This window comes from Suricata suricatta, chromosome 13 (assembly GCF_006229205.1).
Source record: "Suricata suricatta isolate VVHF042 chromosome 13, meerkat_22Aug2017_6uvM2_HiC, whole genome shotgun sequence".
NCBI classification, from domain to species: domain Eukaryota; kingdom Metazoa; phylum Chordata; class Mammalia; order Carnivora; family Herpestidae; genus Suricata; species Suricata suricatta.
The window spans coordinates 42,027,111-42,047,596 of record NC_043712.1 but is presented as its reverse complement, the minus strand read 5'-3'; the positions used below and the strand labels follow the sequence as shown (position 1 = coordinate 42,047,596).

General features: G+C 38.5%; 1 long non-coding RNA gene across 1 annotated transcript; it reads left to right on the top strand.

The window, feature by feature from the left end:
* The first annotated feature begins 4,045 nt into the window (after positions 1-4,045).
* On the top strand, positions 4,046-11,607 carry LOC115275682. Its single transcript, XR_003901691.1, has 3 exons — positions 4,046-4,107; positions 8,747-8,851; positions 11,523-11,607. It is a non-coding gene; the product is annotated as an uncharacterized LOC115275682 (long non-coding RNA).
* Positions 11,608-20,486: the final 8,879 nt, after the last annotated feature.

Here is a 20,486-nt window from a genome sequence, read left to right as displayed (position 1 = left end):
GGCTTACTTCACTCAGCATGACACCCTCAAGGTCCATCCACTTTCCTACAAAGGGCCATATGTCATTCCCTCTCATTGCCATGTAGTACTCCATCGTGAATATATACCACATCTTCTTGATCCATTCGTCAGGTGATGGACATTTAGGCTCCTTCCATGTTTTGGCTATTGTTGACATTGCTGCTATGAACATTGGGGTCAATTATTTCTTTTTAAAGGAAGACTGTAGCACAGGGAAATGTTCTGAAGGATATTAATAAAAATATAAGCACTCAAATTTCATTCTAAAATTCAGGGAGTATTAGCCTCCAAAAATCAGCTGTTTCTTACAAGGAACAAAATAGAAAGCATGGAAAGATACAGAATGGGTTATTATAGCTACCAATTTCTAGTCTCTAAATAATACTAATAAATAAATAAACTTAAAAATTTGTTTAAATACAAATCACTGCCTTTCAGATCAATGTTAAATCTCCTTAGGAATGAACAACTTCTATACTTACCAAGTTACTATTTTGATTGTCCAGGGATGTTAAGTACCCTGGTTCTTTAAATATTAACTCAAAGAATTTTAAAAATTCTGACTTTATTTGTATTTATATAACCCCCTGGAGTTTAACGACTGTGCTGGATAGTTCTCACTGTGAAGTGACTCTCATACAATTGTATTCTTGCTGGGAAATGATTTTATTGCATAAGAAAATGAATGAGCAGAGACCAGTGAGCTGTGTCTGCTGATGGACTATAATTTGCCAACTGTGATGTCAAAGCAGATTTGAGATTTGTGACAACGGTTGATGGTTGCACTACACTGCAATTCTGTGGCAGCAGTGAACCATGCCATGCACAATCTCATTCCACGTTTTGCACATATAAGTTTAGTTTACATAGTCCTGTATGGAAAGCTTTCATGGGCACAGGGAAGATTGGTTAGGATTATTGTGTTGGTACTGTGTGTTTCATTAGAGTACCAATGGCATTGAAATCTATTTCTCCATTGTCCAGAAGGAATGGTTGTATCCCATTCTATGAAAGAACTTACAGAAAGGGAATATTCACACTGTATTAGAGGCTATGTAATTATTGGCACAAATGATAGCTACTGTTATTACTAAACCTGACAATGTAGGTTTTCTGCCAGCATTGCCTTAAAAAATAAGACCATGTGTTTTCTGCTAACTTGTATACTACTTTTAAGTACTCTTGTCTTTCATAGCTCAAAACAGTTTGGTGTAAACCAAGTGGAATTGGTTGCCTTCTGAAAAAGGAGACACTTCTGCATAGGGTTCTCCTCACACTCATAAAATTTCAAAGACAGCCTGGCAGTTTTGGCATCTGCATTCTTTTTTATTTCAAATTTTTATTTAAATTCTTATTAATTAACATATAGTGTAATATTGGTTTCAGGTGTAGAATTTTGTGATTCATCACTTAAATACAACACCCAGTGCTCATCCCAACAAGTGCCCTCTGTAATACCCATAACCCATTTAGCCTATCCCTTCTTTTATAGAGTATTTGTGAGTCAGGTCTTCCAGGAAAAAATGGTGCTGATGGTAGGCAGAATTTTGACCCCTGTGAATTTTGCCTTCTAATGGCATGCTTTGGTTATGTTACATGGCAAAAGGGACTTTGGAGATATAATTAAGGTAAAGACTTTAACACAGGAAGGTTAGGGGCACCTGGCTGGCTCTGTCGGTTGGGTGTCCAGTATAGGCCCAGGTCATCATCTCATGGTTCCTGAGTTCAAGCCCCATGTTGGGCTCTATGCTGTCAGCTCAGAGCCTGGAGCCTGCTTTGGATTCTGTGTCTCCTTCTGTCACTGCCCCTCCCCCACTCTCTCTCTCTCAAAAATAAATGAACATTTAAACATTAAAAAAAATTATTAACACAGGGAGTTTAATCTGGAGGGACCACTTGGAGCATGAGAAAGAGTGAGGGCAGCTGTTAGGAGCAATAACCATCTCCCCACATGCCACAGGCTTATAGCAGCAAAGAAATGGGAGCCTCAGTCCTACCACTGCAAGGAACTGAATTTGGCCAGCAATTTAAATGAGCTTAGCAGCAGATTCTTCCCCAGCACCTGGAGCAAGGAATGCAACCCTATCAGAACTTGATTTTGCTATTGTGAGACTCCTAAGGAGAGGACCTAGCCCAACCCAAATAGACTTTTGACCTTTAGAGACTGTGAGATAATACAAAGGTATTATTTTAAGCTACTAAGTTTGTGATAATTTGTTAGTGCCTCAACAGGAAACAAATAATGTTCATTCTTAAGATATCCTCAGATGTAGTTATGGTATTTCCACTGGTTAGAGTCTGTCTTCTTTCCTGGGATTCTATTCCTTACCATTTAAATTAAATTCTTCTAACTCCTGGCCCATGCTATGACTCCTGTAGCACCCTATAACACATTATAACATTGATTAGCATCCTGTAACTTAAATAATAGATATAAGATTCCTGTAACATCCTGTAATAACCTATAACTTCTATGATATACACAAACTGAGTCTATAAAGGTAGGGAGCATGACTGGAGAAGTTACTCATCTGATCCCAGTAACCTACATCTCTGGGGGATGACTGAGTTATATCAATATGTTTTAAAAATACACTATCTCTTTCCCACCTTCATACTTTCTGTTGACAGTCTCTCCCTCCAAGCAATTGATTTTTAGTAGTCTGTAATTTAGATTTAGTAGACTGAACTTTATCATATGAGACTGTAATGTAGGCTACTTTAAGGTTGTCATTAACAAACTCCACTACTTGCTCAGTAGAGAATTGCCTCTCCTTGGTCCACTTTAGCTTAGAGAGCAAATTAACTCATTTGTTTACTCAGAAATTTGCTCCTGGAGTTAGATGGGAAGGATATGAGTTTATAGCTGAGTTAACTACGGCTATGAGAGCCCTTTTCATTAATTGCTGGCTATTTCAAGAAGCATGTGATGTCCATTATTTCTATTTCCTTTGCCAATTTGTGGAAACACCCGGAGGTTTAATGAGTGACTGTGCTTTTGCATCCTGAAATAAATAAGCAAGACAGCCAATTAAGGATACATGCATATAAATCAAAATTATTTTCCACATTTGTGCTTGTGAAAAAAAAGAGACTTAGATGGCATTTGTTAAATTTCCCCCAAAATGGTTAGTGTTGGGAGGTTCACTGGAATTAGGAATGGCTACCCATTTCCCCAGCTTTGAAGTCACAGAGCTGTGTGTGCACCAGTTGCATCCCTTACTGGTGTGTGATGTTTATTGAGTTACCTAGCCGCTTTAAACTCTTTGCCTTGGTGATAGTGACCTATCTCTTGAATCTGTAAAGTACATGGGACTGTTCTACCAAATACCATTAATGGTGGCGCTTTAACCAAGACAGTCTATGGTCAACACCTTTTCTTTGATAGTTCTCTACACATAGCACATTCCATGTAAAACATTAAGTGAATAGGAATCTCAGATCACTTGTCCCCCAAAGTATGGTTAAAGGTTTTCTGTATGTCTCAAATCAGTAAGAATAATGATATGGGCAAGAGAGAGGGAGCATGGAGAAGAAAATGAGATGAGGACTAGATGTATATGGAAGCTATCCTGTATAGGCTCTTGGAAGAAGTCATGTACAAATGTCAGGCATTTGTTCCCTAGAGCCAAATTATTTTGAGAAGTCTTTAAATAGAATTTTTAAATGTTTTGGTTTTCAGGTACTATTGATGACACGCTAATATCCTGTCTTTCAAGTCAAATCTCAGACTTGAATCTGAAGTTATTTCTTGAGCATTGAGAATAGAAATTGAACTTCCATATCCTGTGTTTCTGATGGTAGCAGGGCATGTCAAGACAGTTCTGAACATAAGGAGAATCGGAGGATCTCAGAGAGAGAGAGAGAGAGAGCTATCTTCTTACTAGAGTATAATATTTTTCCTTTGCTAGAAACTTAAACTGCAAAAAAACCAAAACAAACAAAACCATAAGAAACAAAAACACAACAACCAAACACTGTTAAAACGTACCTTCATTTTCTGCTTAGATAGGTATCTGTCCGGCCAGAGGCAATTTGGAAATGTGTTCTTTATCTCAGTGGAGGACATTATGCTGATTACTTTAGGTAAAATGTTTCATTGTCTTCTAAACAATACTCTGTCAGAAAAAAGCACATTTTCTTTTAAAAAAATAACTTAAAATACGAATAATCTTAGGTCAGTTTGTCTTAGCTGGCAGAGAAGACATGTTAAACTGTTTGTAACAAATAAGACTTTTTTTTTTTTATAGAAAGTGGGGAAACTTACACCTCAAAAGTATTGAATTTAGAATCAAAAGTTGTAAAAGCCCCACAGTTCACTCTAAATCCCCTCACTCCAAACACTAGTGTCCTAAATTTTGCTCTTTCCTTTTCTTGCCTTCTGTTGGATCTTCTCACCCCCCGATACTTGTGGTCTTACTTCATCTTGCCCTAGACCTTGCAAGCCTTCTAACCTCCCTTTTTCCATTGTTGCCTCCACCCCCCTTTCATCTCTACAATTCTGTTGATATGATCTATCTGAAACAAATTCCATCAGGCTGCCCCCTTATTTGAAAATGCACTGGCTTCCATTGCTTAGAGAATGAAGTTCAGACTTCTTCCTTTGCCACTCAGGGGTCCCGGTCTTTGGCCATTTCTATTTTTTCTGCCCTACCATTGAGCCCCCCACCTTCACTCCATGCCAGAAGTAGCTTGCTATTTCCAGCATCTACCAGGCTGTTTAATTCTCTGTATCTTTGCTCAACTTGCTTTGATGATCCCCCACCTCCATTTTCCTTATAAATATTCATCTTCTACACTGAGCTCAATGCCAACTCTATGATTCCCTCTGCCTAGCCCACATGGAATTTATTTCTTCCCTCTTCAAGTCTCCTCTATATTTTGTAGAGACTTCTGGACATAGTGCCTATAATATTTTATTGCATTTCCCACCACTGGACTTAATCTAAATGAGATTAAAACTATATCTTATCAAGTCAGTAGTAATGTGCATCTAGCATGCATTTGACACCCATCTGTGGAGAGAAGAAAGGAATGGAAAAACCTGGGATGGAGCCATACACTTGCCAGGTATAAGAATTCAGACAAGACACGTAACTTCTCTGAGCTTAGTTTTACTCAACTGTAAAATAACTACAACACTGTCAGTTCTTTCCATTGCATTTGGAAGAAAATCATTCATATAAGGCCTCTAAGCACCAGCCCTAGATGCCATCTATTCTCTGCTTTCCTCTGGGACTTTTTTGTAGGCCTCTATCCCCCTTGGGCCAGAGGAATTTACCTTCTGATAGTTTACAGAATATGCCAAACTCTTTTCTCACTCTTCCCAGTCCCCTTGCGCACATCACCTTGGCACATGCTGATTCCTCTGAAGGGGAGGCACCACCCCAAATTTGGCAGGGCTGCCTGCTTCTTATCAAATATCACCTTCTTAGAGAGGCCTTGGCTAATCACTCTCTAACGTAGGTCTCTCTCTGTTACGCCTGGTTATTTTTTATAGTATTCTTTAAAAAAAAATAACTCCACAGTTTGCATTTCTTTTTAAGTATATGTTTATTTTTTGTTGTTGTGTTGTTGTGTTGTTTTGTTTTGTTATTTGCTTGAATTCTCCACTGTAATGTCAACTCCAGGATGAGCATGCAAAGATAACATTGTTCCTAGTGACTGTTTCATTCTTAGGGCTTGACACGTAGCAGGCACTTAATAAATATTTGTTGATGATATATGAACTAATCTCTAAGGTTGATTTTGAAGACTAGGTACAGTTGAGTGAAGTTTATAAACCAAGACCACTCTACAAATAATGTGAAGCATAGTTATTATAACCAGGACTAGCACAGAGAAACAGGGAAAATATGTGCCAACTTCCATTTTATCAGGAAATGCATATACAGCTTGACAACAAGTAATTACTCACTTTCCAAGGGTGAACTCTCAGTCTCAGTGATCAGTCCAGCAAGAGAGAGAGAGGACTTTTTCATGCCAAGAGGAGGTATTATTTCTTAACATGTTTTCTGCCATAAGCTGGCTAGAGTTCTGGAGCTAGAGAAGGCATGTTCATATTTGGTGAAGGAGGAAGGTGGTATGGGCTCTGGGACCCAGGGTCCAGCCAGAGAAAATGTTTCCCCATGGATGGCTCTTCCATATAGATCTACTTGATCTGTTTTTAGTGTGAAAAGAGCAATTAGTTAAAATAGAGTATATCTCAGTCAGGCAGGTAAAAGACCATTGCAGGGTTGGTAAAAAGATGACTAGAAAAGAAGAGATAGGCCATGATTTTCTCCATGATTTTCCCAGCAACATACCTTTTCTTTATCTTACTCCCCTCTCTGTACCCATTGCCTATCTGCAGAATGGCAATAATAATATTTACTTGATAAGGCTGTTACGAGAGAGGAATCAAGATATGTAAAGAGTTTTCAATGTTCTAGCATGTAGCAAAGTCTTTAAAAAGTGCTATTTTTATTGTCAATAGCCCATCATTTCTTTTTTTTTCTTTTCTTTTCTTTTTTTTTTCTTTTATAGTTTATTGTCAAGTTGGTTTCCATATAACACCCAGTGCTCATCTGCACAAGTACCATCATTTCTTATAAACAGAGATCAGGACTCAATTTTTCCTACCTAGGGAGATTAGGAAGAATAAGGTGTATTCTCAGATGTCACCTAAATACCAAACACATTAGCCTCAGAATATGACCAAGACTTAGACTTTTTAGGATGCTCCTATTTATCAGGTCAAAACCATCTTTCCCGTCTTACTCATGGCTGTTGTATCAGAGGCAGGAAGATGATACATTTTTAGATTATTTTCCCTGAGACTCAGAGGGTCTAATAATAACGCACTATTTCACATGACATAGAAGTATAGTTTAATAAATCATAATATTCTTCTGATTAGATTGTTATTAGTTTACAGTTATTTTTAATTTTAGACTTCAGAAAACTTGCAAAAGTAGTACTAATAGTTCTTATATACTTTTCACCCAGCTTCCCCTACAGTTAGTCTTATTATCAGAGCACAATGGTCAAAATGGAGAATGTAACCTTGGCACAATACTATCAATCCAAGTACAGATTTTATTTTGATATTAAGAACTATTCTGCTAATGTCCTTTTTCTGTTCTAGGATTCTGTCCCAGGTCTCATGTTGCATTTGGTTGTTATGTCTGTGTAGTCTCCTCCACTCTGCAACTGTTTTTCTGTCTTTTCCTGTCTTTCATGACCTTGATACTTCTGAAAAGTTCTGGTCAGCTGTTATTTTGAAGTCTTAAACTTCAGTTTGGTTTTATCTGGTGTTTTCCAAAGACTAGATTGAGGTTATGCATTATTCAGAAGAATAACACAGAGATGAGCCCTTCTCAGAGCCAAATGTCTTATCACAGGTGGTGTGAACTTTGATGATTACTTGGTTCAGGTGGTGGCCGCCAGGTTATTATTTTCCCTTTTGTAATCAATCTATATCTTGGAGAGATACTTTATACTATGCAAATGACTTGTTTCTTCTCCATCTTTCATCCACCAGTTTTAGATTCATCTATGGATCTTGCCTGCAACAAATTGTGGTGTTTTAAGAGTGATTTTCTATTCTCTCATTTCCCACCCACTCACATTTATTAATTGGAATTCATTTGAAGAAAGAGCTATCTTTTTTTCTCCATTTACTTATTTATTCAATTAATTATATCAGAATGGATGCATGTAAATTAACTTGCTTTATTCTATGAGATATAATACCATGGCTATCATTTCTTTGTCACTCGCATTGTTCTACTTTTAGCCATCGTGAGCTCTTTCAGGAAATGAATATACAGCTTTACAACAAGTAATTACTCATTTTCTAAGGGTGAACTCTTCAGGTTGGCTCCCATGGCCTTTCCACATCCTGCCATCCTTATTTTTTTTTTTAAGTTTATGCATGTATGTAGGTATGTGATCTCTACACCCAGCATGGGGCTTGAACTCACAACCATGAGATCAAGAGTCACGTGTTCTACTGACTAAACCACCCAGGTGCTCCCCTCCCATCCTATTTCTGAACACTTCTCTACTTCTTAGAATTTTAAGATGCTCCAGACTCATCTTATATTTTCCTAACCTCAGGCTTGGAATCAACCACTTCTTCCAAGAAATCCTTTAGTTCTTTTTTTGGAGAATGGCTTTTAGAAACTAAGATCTGAGCAGTAGATGTGTTCACTGCTACTAGAGTGTCATTGTTCTTCCTTCTTTTCTTATTTGTAACTTCTTTCCTGGGCATGAGAAACTTGGTCCTTATTAATGACAATATATTTACTTACTTTGTTTAACCTTAGGGAAAGACAAAGTGGTTTCAGAATTGCTGTCCCACATCTCCATGAGAAACAAATTTGCTGTGAACTCATAGTTCACAATTTTTAAAAATTCACAATATAATTCTGTGCTCAATCATATTTCCTATCTGCATGGTGATCCATAAGATTTTTTACTTCTTTTTTTGTCCAAGGGAATAAAATCTTTACAAGAAGTACTTTCATACACAAATGAGAAGGTACCTTACCTACTTTACTTCATTTCCTAAAAGCTTCCAAAAATATTATTTGTATCTAGTAGGTATGTTTGGAAGTTATGATCCAAAACCTTGCATTTAATGCATAGTTGATTGTATATGTTCATGCTTCACTGTTTTGGCAAGTATATAGTTCTAATTAAAAAGTAAGAGATGACACATAATTCCTTTATTTATTTAAAGCCAGGAATATGACTGGAATTTATGACCTGGAATAGGAAGATACAAGTCTACTCTGGGGTCATGACAGCTGTACTTGAGATTCATGTGCTCAGGTGAACAGACTAGGTAAGTAACAGTTCTTAAAGAATGATGTGTGAATGAAGGCAGCCCCCATTTGTGAGTGGTGTGTGCATGTGTGAATGCATGTGCTCGTACATGTGCATGTACATGTACGTGTGGGCACACATATAGTTCAGGCCGATGGCTCAGTTACCAAATCAATCTAATTGGTGGAATAAATACATTCTTGATTTCTGTTTTAACCCTATGAGCATTTTGAGGAAGGAACCTTGTGAATATGTGTGCAGTTACCTAAAGTACTTAAGAATTTTCTTTTGCAATTGTGTTCAAAAACAGCTTACATGTTACTCAAGATAATAAGTTACTTTACCTTATTATCTTACACGATGTTACTATTGATATTATCCAGTTTGATCTTTTTGTTTATCACCTTTGGCTCTGAATAACTTCTGGTTATTTCAGATATGCTTCTAAAGATAAAAAATGTTCAAAGAATGAAACTTTGAGGATGTTAAGAATTTGTCCCAAGGATGATAGTAGTCCTGAAAAGGACTCCTCCCAGCCCAGACTGCTTCTCTCCCCTAACACAAGATGTGAAGCAATTGTAGCATTGTTAAAATAGTCATCAGAAGCTTAGGGTCACATCTTGAATGTACAGGAAATCTCAAAAAGGTGCAGAGTACATAAGATCCTTGACAACATTTTTGTGAGCTGATTATAAATCCTGTATTCTTGGGGCACCTGGGTGGCTCAGTTAGTTGAACATCCTTCGCTTGATTGCTTGATTTCAGCTCGGATCATTATCCCAGGACCATGGGATAGAGCCCTGTATTGGGCTCCACATTGATCATGGAACCTGCTTAAAATTCTCTCTCTCTCCCCCCTCCCTCCCCCACCCCACCTCCTCCCCTGCTCATGCTCTCTCTCTCCCACTCTCTCTAAAATAATAATAAAAAGATTCTGTACTCTTGTTTCAGTTTCATGTTTAGAGAAATGGGAGTCCCAAAAGAATAAAGGTGTATACCTCTAAGAGCAAGCCAGTGACATGCCATTCTAGATTACCAATGAGTCTGCTACTCCTCTGCTCCTTCCATAGCTGGTCCACAATCCATAGCTGGTCCACAATCCCTCAGAGACTTGATGACCAGGCAATAATAGGAGGTTGTGATTTGGTGGGATGGATACTAGACTGGAATCAGAAGACCTGGTTAGGAACCCAGGTGTTGATCAGACGAGACAGTACCTTTGAAAGCATTTGCACAATATCGAGCACCCACATGTTGATTTTGAATTTGAAATTGAGAAGGAAAAGCTTTAAAAGTCAAGGCTTACTATACTTTATACACACTGTTTAATAATGGGATAAAAAATATGCTAAAAGAGGTCAGGCTTTTAATAACCCAATATAGTGAATCTCTTAATTCTTAATAAAAAAGTATAAAAAGATGAAATAATCTAGCCTGTAATTATTCTGCCAAGTCATGAGGTGTAAGCAGGTAATTTTAGAATGTTCTATAACTGTACTTTAAACCACAGATTGCATTAAAAATCAGGGTAGTAATTTTTCAGGTCTCCCCTGGCAGGATTTATTTTCTTAATATAGAAATGTTCAATTCATCACGCAAGAAGTTTTATATAGGTTAGACCTCTTCTCCATGCCCTCAAATTTCTTTACTTCCCTCTACCCATGCCCAGTGTGTATACACTGCACTTATGTGTGCATGTTCACTTATACACACACACACACACACACATACACACACACACTCTTCAGTACAGGCAAATTAAAGCTAAGTGGGCATAATTGGCCACCTTTTGCCTTATAACTTAGATTTTAGGAAAAAAAAACCCTCTCCTGTTTTTTCCTTTTGAGCAAACTATGGAGAAATATATTAACATCCTCACATTTCTTGGCCTCATGCACTCCCTTTCTTCCCTCGCACATGAACCTCACGGTCTTGCCAAGGTTTTCTAATATTGGTATGTCAAATGCAGATTACAAGCCCCCACAGGCTGGATTCACACTGGCCTCTTGGCTTTTTACAGAACCTTACATAGCCTTGTCACTAGCTTGATGTTAAAGCAAATAATGTTAGCATCCTTAGTAAGGCCTTTGCACTGAACACCATGGAAATTCGACCATAATAAACATGCTGAGAATAAAATCAGGCCCTGCTGTAATTATTAGGTCAGAGGCAGGTAAGCGCAATTATTTCTTTACTGAACAAAGGCAGGTGGGGAGTAACTGACTCTGCAGTGAGAGGGCAAGGTGTGCGAGGGCTGGGGATGTTCAATCTATAAGCCCACATGCATTCAACACCCACATAGTGCTTCCTATATATTTTTCCTCTGTAGGGTATTCTTTTTCTTTGTTTTTAAAAGCAGTCCTAAATTGCATAGCATTTTTCCCCCTCCTCACACTTCTTTCTGTGCTTACAGGCAAGGACAGTAAATTAAGCATATCTAAGGATTTAATGCTCAAAATCACCTTGGATAATTGGCTTAAGGGGTTGAAGCATGCTTTTCCCTCTGTCTCCTTGTCTTAATGCTACTTCTCCTCCGAGGGTACATCTGTCAATAATTGATGGAGCTTTCTAGGGTAAATGAGCTGTTGCTTAGGACATTATAAATCATATTTGGAATCAAGTTTGTTTTCAAGCTGCTTTTAAAGTCTCAGTGCTGTGCTAACTGAATAGAAAATGTTAAATGTTTGCAGGAGTAGTACAAGCCCTCAAGTGTTAAAGGCATGAGCCGGATTTAAGAGAACAAATGGAATTTATATCCTCTGAGGGAACCAGAACACATCTACTGTATCAGAAAAATGTGGAGATTTGGCAAGGGACTTTGAGAAGGACACTGCCTGAGTACCTACTGTGTGCTGAGCACTGTGATCTGTGAGTTAATCCTGGATTAATCCTCAAAACAGATTCACCTGGCAGGTGTTACGAGGACTCTTCTAGAGATGAAGCAACAGAGGCTCAGGAAGGTTGATTACCTCCTCAACTCATGCAGGGAGCAAGTGGTGGATGGGAACGGGAAATGGGAATCAGTCAGATTGTGAAGTCCTTGCTCTCCTCACTCCACCAGAAGTTGGACATTCCACGTGACATGGTCTTCAGTCTTTGTTTAGTCATATCATGGTGTTTTTCATGTGTTTGGTGTTGAGACAGGCCAGTGGCCCCTGTCACCAAACCTCTTGCTAGTCTACCAGCTTTTCTAATCAGTGCATTTATCTTCACTTTTATCTGTTTTGTATTAAAGGGCTTCAGCATGAAATTTTGATAAACAGGTTTTTCTGGTACAAGAAATTTGAAAACCACAGCTGCATGAGAAATGAATATGTACAGTACATATGTATCTCATACAGTAAATATGTATCTCATACAATAAAGACATTAGTATAGGTAAGAACATGTCCAATAGATAAGAAGTTGGAAAATATTTTGCTCCCTTCTCTGCCTCAAAATATATACCCAGACAACATCCTAGAACGTCCCTGCTCTAAGCATGACTTTAGGGTGAGAGCTAAGCTCAGACTCAAGAGTCCAGGATTTTCGTTTTGCTCAGTCTACTGTGCGTTGTGATTTTCCCGTCTGTTTCCACATCTGTGGGCTGGAGACAATACTACTTGTTCCACTAACCTGAGAGCCTTGTGACGATGGAAGGTGAGGAAAGAATGATGGCTAGAATGTAAGGTATTGTTACTATTACATTTTTTGTTTTTTTAGTAATCCATCTGAATCTTTAGTTAAGCTTTCAAAGGCAAAATGTTAAAAGTTGAGGGTATTTTAGCATGAGACAGATGGGGATGTTAAAGGCATTGAACTTTTTAAAAGCTCATTCAGAACAATTATTTTAGAGACAATGGTTTATTAAGTTCATAATATCTGCCCTTGAGTTTTAGTGATTTGCAATTTTGGCTGCTGTTAATTTTCAAACTTTCTAGTGAAAAGATACAATAATGAATCACTTTGCTTTTTTTTTTTTTCTCTTTTCTGACTGTCAGGGCAAGTAAATGCTAGATTTGAAGGATGAGATGCCTTATGAGACCCAAATTACCATCTGACTCAGGCTGATTGAGATGAGGAGATGTTTCTTGAAAGTTTCTGTCTTTCATTCTTTCTGCCTTCCCTTCCTCCTATTTTTCTTCCCTACTTTCCAGCGAACACTTACTGGATACCAACTGTGCACATGTGAATATAGTCTCTGTTCCAAAGGTACTCAGCCCAACATCTAAAGAAATACACACTTCACTGTGATCAGATACCAGGTCTGCCTTCCCCTTACAGGACACAGTTGCAAACACCGCTGGGACCCCTGAGGGCGAGATGCCCTGTGTGCCTGGGAGGTCTGTAAAGGTCTCTTGGTGAATGTTTAGCTACTTGTTAGCATGGATGATTTCATTTCCACATTTCTTTGTTTCTAGCCCACTTGAAACCTGCTTGTTCTCTTGGCCTTGTAATACACAAGGATGCTCCTCTGCTGAAATCCTGGCAACTTTATATATTTTATATTCTCTTTCTTGGTTATCTTTGCTACCCCTATCGTTGACCTAAGATCTGAAATGTGTAGGACTTCTATGATTCTCCTTCTTCCCTTTTTCCCTCTAAGACACTACTTCTCTTCCTTCTCTCTTGCTTTTATGTCTTTCTCCTTCTTTCCCTCTGCCACCCCTTGCTTTGAGAGATCGGAGATAAGAAAGTTAGATTAGTTATAGGAGACCTGAGGAGAATGTATGGAGAAAATTGAGAATGAAACAGAATTGAGAACCAACAGTATAATATTTTAATCTTTTTTTCCACTCTTCACTGAATCCTCTTCAGATTTTTTGGAACTATCTGGAATTTGATTTTCAATTATTTTGGCTTAGAGAAGGAGCAGATAGTTTCTAAGTAGTGCCTGTGGGGGCAAGCTTTTCTTTTTATAGACAAGACTGCAATTGATATTGCTGGGCTGTGCAATTAATGTCACTTGGCACAACCAGACCGATTTTTTAAGGATTCTGTGTTTTGAAGGTGTTCAGTGTCTACCATTTTAGGACAGTGGCTCAACAGGTACTTCTGCCTTTAGCAGAGGCCAGAATTGGAGTGGACGAAAATGGAAAAGTTTGTTTTGCTATGCATTAAAATGAGAATTAAATTACAGAGAAGGAGCCTCTTCTCTGTCCAGCCACATATCTAATCATGCTCATTTTTCCCTACAGGGATGTTTTTCTTTCTTGAGTTCAGGTAGTGGGGCCCATGCTGTCATAGCATATCTGGCTCAGGAGGAACATGTCTGAGGGTCTCAGATGGGTCTGTGCAATCTGTCAACTGCCACAATCAGAAGCTACCATCTTTGTGGCTAGACTGCTCTGGTTCAAATCCTGGTTTAAATCCTGGTTCATTATTGATTGTCTGTGAGCTTGGACAAGTGTCTAACCTCTCTAAACTGTTTTTTTTCTTTTTTTAATATGTAAAATGGGACAAATAAAAATGAGATAATGATACCTCTGTCTAATTCATGATAATGATGATACCTGGCCATTTATTATAGTTTTGAAATTCCTATAGAAACCAGTAATGAGAGTTAGGACCCTGAATGAAGATAAACTTTTTCTGATTAACCTGAGGTTTGTCCTCAGGTGAATCTGTGCAACTCCTTTAGTGTTTGTTTACTTAGAATATCACTAGATGCTCACACAGCAGACATTGAGTCAGACACTGACATGACTGATTTAACTTCAGTAGCTCATTTAATCCTCCTCACAATTCTGTAGGGTAGATGAAAGTCTTTTCATAGCAAAGGTGAGACTAGTGAGGCTTGGAAATGTTAGGGAATTTGTGTGAGGTTTCATACCTGGGTCTATCTGTGCTAAAGCCTGTGCTCACCTACCATACCATGGCTTTTGCTCCACCAGTTTCTGTCATCAGGTAGCTTGTTTTTTCTGAAATTGTCTGCCACTTCCACACAGGACTTTGAAATGTCCCCTTTTCTACCCCATAAGGCACATACTCAAAATTCTAGCTGTTCATTTAGTCACTCGTGTGTCTTCTGAATATTCAGGGATCACATCCTCCTGGCTCCACCCATAGAACATGTCTTTTGCAGATCTAGACCTATCCTTTCTCTAAGGTTGGGCTCAGCACCTATCCTCTCTAAGAAACATCCATCCCATGGTTAAGATGCATACTCAACCTAGTGCCACATTGGTCTCCCCTTTTGTGAAGTCTTATCTGGGCATTTTAACAGTATAATATTGTATAGAATTTAGTCATCCTTACTTGAAATGGTAATTATCATCAATACTACATTTATTGAACACTTGGTGCTAAACTCTTTACAAGCATTATCTCACTTAATTTCATGAGAACCTTACTAGTTAGGTTTATCTATTACATTCCTCATTTTGTGGATGAGGAAGCTGAGATTTTGAGAGGTTAAGCGATAGGCCTGGAGCCACAATGATGGAGCCAGTAGTCAAATATTCCCATTCTGGAGCCCAATCTCTTATTCATTATGTTTGCCATCCACTTTATTATTATTATTTTTAGTGTATTTATGGAGAAAGAGAGAGAGGGAGGGAGATATTTGGACAGGGGAGGGGCAGAGGGAGAGGGAAAGACAGAATACCAAGCAGGCTTTTCAATGTCAGCACAGAGCCTGATGTGGATCTAGATCCCACAAACCATGAGATCATGACCTGAGCCAAAACCAAGAGTCAGACACTTAACCAACTGAGTCAGCAAGGTGCCTCTGCCATCCACTTTAGTCCTGTGTTCTCAAATGCAATGTGAAGTAGCCCCTAGAGTTAATCCTGTAGTGCCAACGCACTCAACAAAGGGAATTTTACCGATTGGTTCATTCAGTGGAAATTTTCAGTGCATATACTGTGCTTGTCACTGAGGATCGTACAAACAGGCCAATTCTTATCCTCACCTAAGTGTCTTCACATGGGCGTATCAAACCACTCAGTCCATAGAAAGCACTTTGATATCTCTCTAATCTATAGAATGAGAGATGAGGAGGTATTGACCTATAATCAAAAGCAGGTCACAGATCAATGTGTGGGTGTCCAATACCTTGAATTGATGATATTTGGTTACACTACTCATTTCTGGCAGTCAGTTGGATCCATTGATCACATTTACCTTAATTACTTTTGAGAGGAAGCTTTTTAGTTTCTTTCATGTCTGAAGAGAAATGCATACAAATATTTTCTTGAAAATATGAAGTTGTGCAAGAAAGGGAAGATCATTAACAATGAGGATAAGGAGACCAAGGAAATTGCAGGGTAACTTGGTTTTCTGCAAGTAAAAGTCACACCATCATAGCAATAGCTGCATTATTTACCATATGTCAGGCACCACTCTAAACACCTGTATTTAGCATACTTAATCCTCATAACAATCCTATGAGGTAGAAATAGTATCTTCAGATTATTAAAGTTCTATAAATAGTCTTAGATTAAAGAGTGTGTTCAGATTCACAAAGGGCTATGAATCATCCGTTGGTCGGTCTGATACCAGTGACCAAATTCTAACCACTTTATTATACTGTCTACCAAAGTACCAGGCTGGAGAAGACGGTGGGTAACTTCTTCTTACAGTTCTTGGTGAGAAGGGGACAGGAAAGGGAACAGAAAGAGAAAGAAGCCACCTAACATTTTTTGAACTCCAAGCATAGTGGAGGCACTTTATATAATGAAAACGCTGTAAGATCAGAATTCTGTCTTCATTGTACAGTTGAGAAAACTGAACTTCAGAGTTTAAATGACTCTCAATGTCATTCTCTTCTTTTCTTTTTCAAAGGAGGCTCTACCCCAGTGTGGAACCAATCATTGGGCTTGAACACACAATGCCAAGATCAAGACCTGAGCTAAGATCAAGAGTTGGTCACTTAGTCAGCTGAGCTGCCCAGGTACCCCTCTCAATGTCATTCTCTTGGCAAGTATAGAATTCTGCTTTGAATCAGCCCATGCTCTTTCTGTCACCCTGAAGGATTTAAATAGAATATCCTTCTTGTTCGATAACATATCTGTAATCCATGGCAACATCTAACTTCTGAACTATTTGCCTTTTGATAAGCAGCTTCTGTTGATCAAAACTCTATAACTCTATTTTTGTAGTTCTAATTAAGAAGCTATATTTGCTACAAAAAAGATTTAATGAAAATTTGAGTGATTTGGTAGAACAAAATGTCACTTACTAGATCAAAGTTGAAAGATGGAGCTTTTAGGGTTTTGTGTCCTGTTCTTAACTCTTTTATCAACTAATTACATGGAAAGGTTAAAAAATCACTTTGTATTCCTGGGGTTATGTTTCTCCAGTGGAAAAACTAGATGGGATGGTTTCAATGTTCTTTAAAACCATAGAATTCTGTGATGGTTTGAAGGCCAGACGGCAGAGAGTTTGAGCTTCGGGAATGCACACAGTGGATCAGTTCTATTTCCCAGTCCCTCCACACCTTTGCATACCTGATGCCGTCCCTGGCACCTCTTGGAATATTACCACAGTCTCTTAGTTTGTTTTTAGATTTGCTGTCTTGCTCCAGCACCCAAAACAAATATCCTATTTGAAATATTCTCATTTTATATAAGACTAAATAACCCATTGAAAAAATGTTGAGCTATCATGAAGCTCTTTTCTTACAGGACAAATAATGGAATCTGTACCACTAGCTCTCACCTCAGACATTTTACTAATTATATGTCCACATCTAAAGTACAGATTTGACCAATTCACTTTCCTGCTTAAAATCCTTTAATGGTTCCATCCGTAGGATTATATCTAAGTTCTTCTCTCCTTCTCCTCTTTGTCTTGTTCTTCTTGCCCAGCACTCCCTGGATGCATCGTGCTGTTTCTCACCTCTTTGTATGCACTCTGTCTGGCATGCCTGGCTATCCAGCCAGTTCTTCTTCATCCCGTACGGCTCATCTCTAGTGTCACTTCCTTTAGACTAGGTAGGTGCCCTGTCTTGATCTATAGGCAATACTGTGGCCTCTGTTTATATTGAAAACGTATATCTGTTATCTATTTCTCCTAACAAACTGGGAGCCTTTTAAAGGAACTAAGTATGTATCTTCCTTATCTTTGAATTCCTGGTACCATCATGGTCTTTTGTCATCAGTAAGTGCTCAATAAATGTTTACTAAATAAATGAATATGTTGACCCCTCAGTGATAAAGACATACTAGTTTGTAATTGCTAAGATATTCTTTAAATGCAAATGAAATTTCCTTCTCTATTAGCCCAAATTTTGACCCCTGGAATTATTCAGAACAATTCCCTTTCCTTCACCACAACACAACCTTTAAAATATTTTAATCTGGTTAAATCTTCTATTCTCTGGGCTTTATAAATATCCTTAGTTCTTCCATGTGTCTTCTTATGTTGAGATTGTATACTTCCTCATCATCCTTCCTAGTCTTCCTTGCTTGTGTTTCGGTTGTCCTCTTAAACTGATATGCCCAGATGAGAACTCAAGGGTCTAGTAATTATTTCAAATAGCAAGCAGCCCCAGGAGGATAACCCACACTTCTGCCCTGTTCATTTAACTTAAAAGTTACCTAAAGTTGCACAAGGTAGTAACTGACTTTAGTAATATAATACACATAATAAAATATGCATGTAACAGTATATTAGTGTATTTAAAATATAATTAAAATATATAATTAAAAATTCAAAAAGCTCCTTGTGCTTTACTTTAGTAATCTCACAATAACACTACAGGGGAGGGGAGGGCTATATACCTCTGTTATTCTCTTCCTTTTATAGATGAGGAAACTCAGAATGGAGAGAGGGTCATGTTATTTTTTGGAAGGTATAATCAGAAAGTGAGTGTGGAGACATGACTGGATCCTGGACCAACTTGTTTAGAGCGAGTCCCATGTTCTAAACCATCATCTATATACCAATGCTCCATATGCCCTCTGTGAACTGATACGAAGCATAAAGTATAGTCGTTTCTAAGGTGAAGGTGATACCTAATTTTTATCATGCTCTCAAAGGAATCCTTATCTCCAAAGAGGATCTTAAATCTCTGTGTTAAAGGTAGAGTGACATTGAGCTTGTAGCCAATAAACACCAAGTTCATTTTCCTGTATACTGTTCTTAAACATTTTATCTCAGGTAGTATAACTGGTTTCTCGGATTTACCTTTAGCACAGTATACACTTATACGTACTGAATTTCACCTTGGTAGTTCCATTTTTTTTTCACGGCCATTTCTTTCCATTATTGTACTTCTGTTAATATACTTGCTATTTCCTTAAATAATATGATGATCATTCTTTCTTGATCATTATCTGGTAATGAGGGCTGACCCAGGAAAGGGTAATGGCTATGAAAATGGTTTCCAAAGCCTGTGTCTCTCTGCATATATTTATCTCTTGATGTTGCTCCTCAGGAGTGAGAATATTGATGGTTAGATAAGCTGTTGTTCTCAACCACTGACAGCCTTGCTGTGTCTCTGATTCAGAATTTCTTTTTTTTTTTTTAACATTTATTTATTTTTGAGAGAGAGAGCAGGGTACAGTCAGAGAGAGGGAGGCACAGAATCAGAAGCAGGCTCCAGGCTCTGAGCTGTCAGCACAGAGCCTGACATGGACTGTGAGATCATAACCTGAGCTGAAGTCGGCCACTCAACCAGCTGAGCCACCTAGGCGCCCCTGATTCAGGATTTCTGAGAGTCCACTGTTCAGGCCTCTTAGATGAGGCTTAGTTTCACAGTATGACATTTACTCTCCACCTCCTTTAGTACTCTAGTCTTCTATAGGCTTTCCAGTTAACTGGGACTTGTTTTCTTCTTATACCTCTTTTGAAGCATATCCCATCTCTCCCACCTAACCACACACCGCCCCCTCATAGTTTCTGAGAAGTCAAGCCCCTATCAGGTTATCAGGTAGCAGAAGTAAGGTCAACCCCAAGTCTTCAGGTCATTTTAAAGATAAACAGAACTCTGCGGGCACCTGGGTGGTTCAGTCAGTTAAACATCTGACATCAGCTCAGGTCATGATCTCGTGGTTTGTGGGTTTGAGTCTCACGTTGGGCTCGGTGCTGACACCTCAGAGCCTGAAGTCTGCTTTGGATTCTGTGTCTCCCTCTCTCTCTCAAAAATAAATAAAAGATTTAAAAAAATTAGAAAAAGAAAAGAAAAATGGAACTCTGATATTAAGTGTGGGACAGCTTCAAGTCTTCCTGTTTATTTTCCATCAAATTTGCAATATGGGCTACATCTAGAGACCGTAGAGGATTCTTTCAACAATACATATTTTTTTTGAGGATGATGTTAGGCTTTTCTTTATTTTTCTTTTTTAATTTTTAACAATAGTCTATTGTCAAATTGGTTTCCATATAATACCCAGTGCTTCTCCCCACAAGTGCCCCCCCTCCATGACCATCACTCCCTTCTCCCCTCCCCCTACCCCTTCAGCCCTCGGTTCATTTTCAGTATTTAATAGTCTCTCATGATCTGTGTCCCTCTCTCTCCCCAACTCTCTTTCCCCCTTTTCCTCCCTATGGTCCTCTGTTAGGTTTATCCTGTTAGACCTATGAGTGCAAAGATATGGTTTCTGTCCTTCTCTGCCTGGCTTACTTCGCTCAGCATGACACCCTCAAGGTCCATCCACTTCCCTACAAATGGCCAGATTTCATTCTTTCTCATTGCCATGTAGTACTCCATTGTGTATATATACCACATC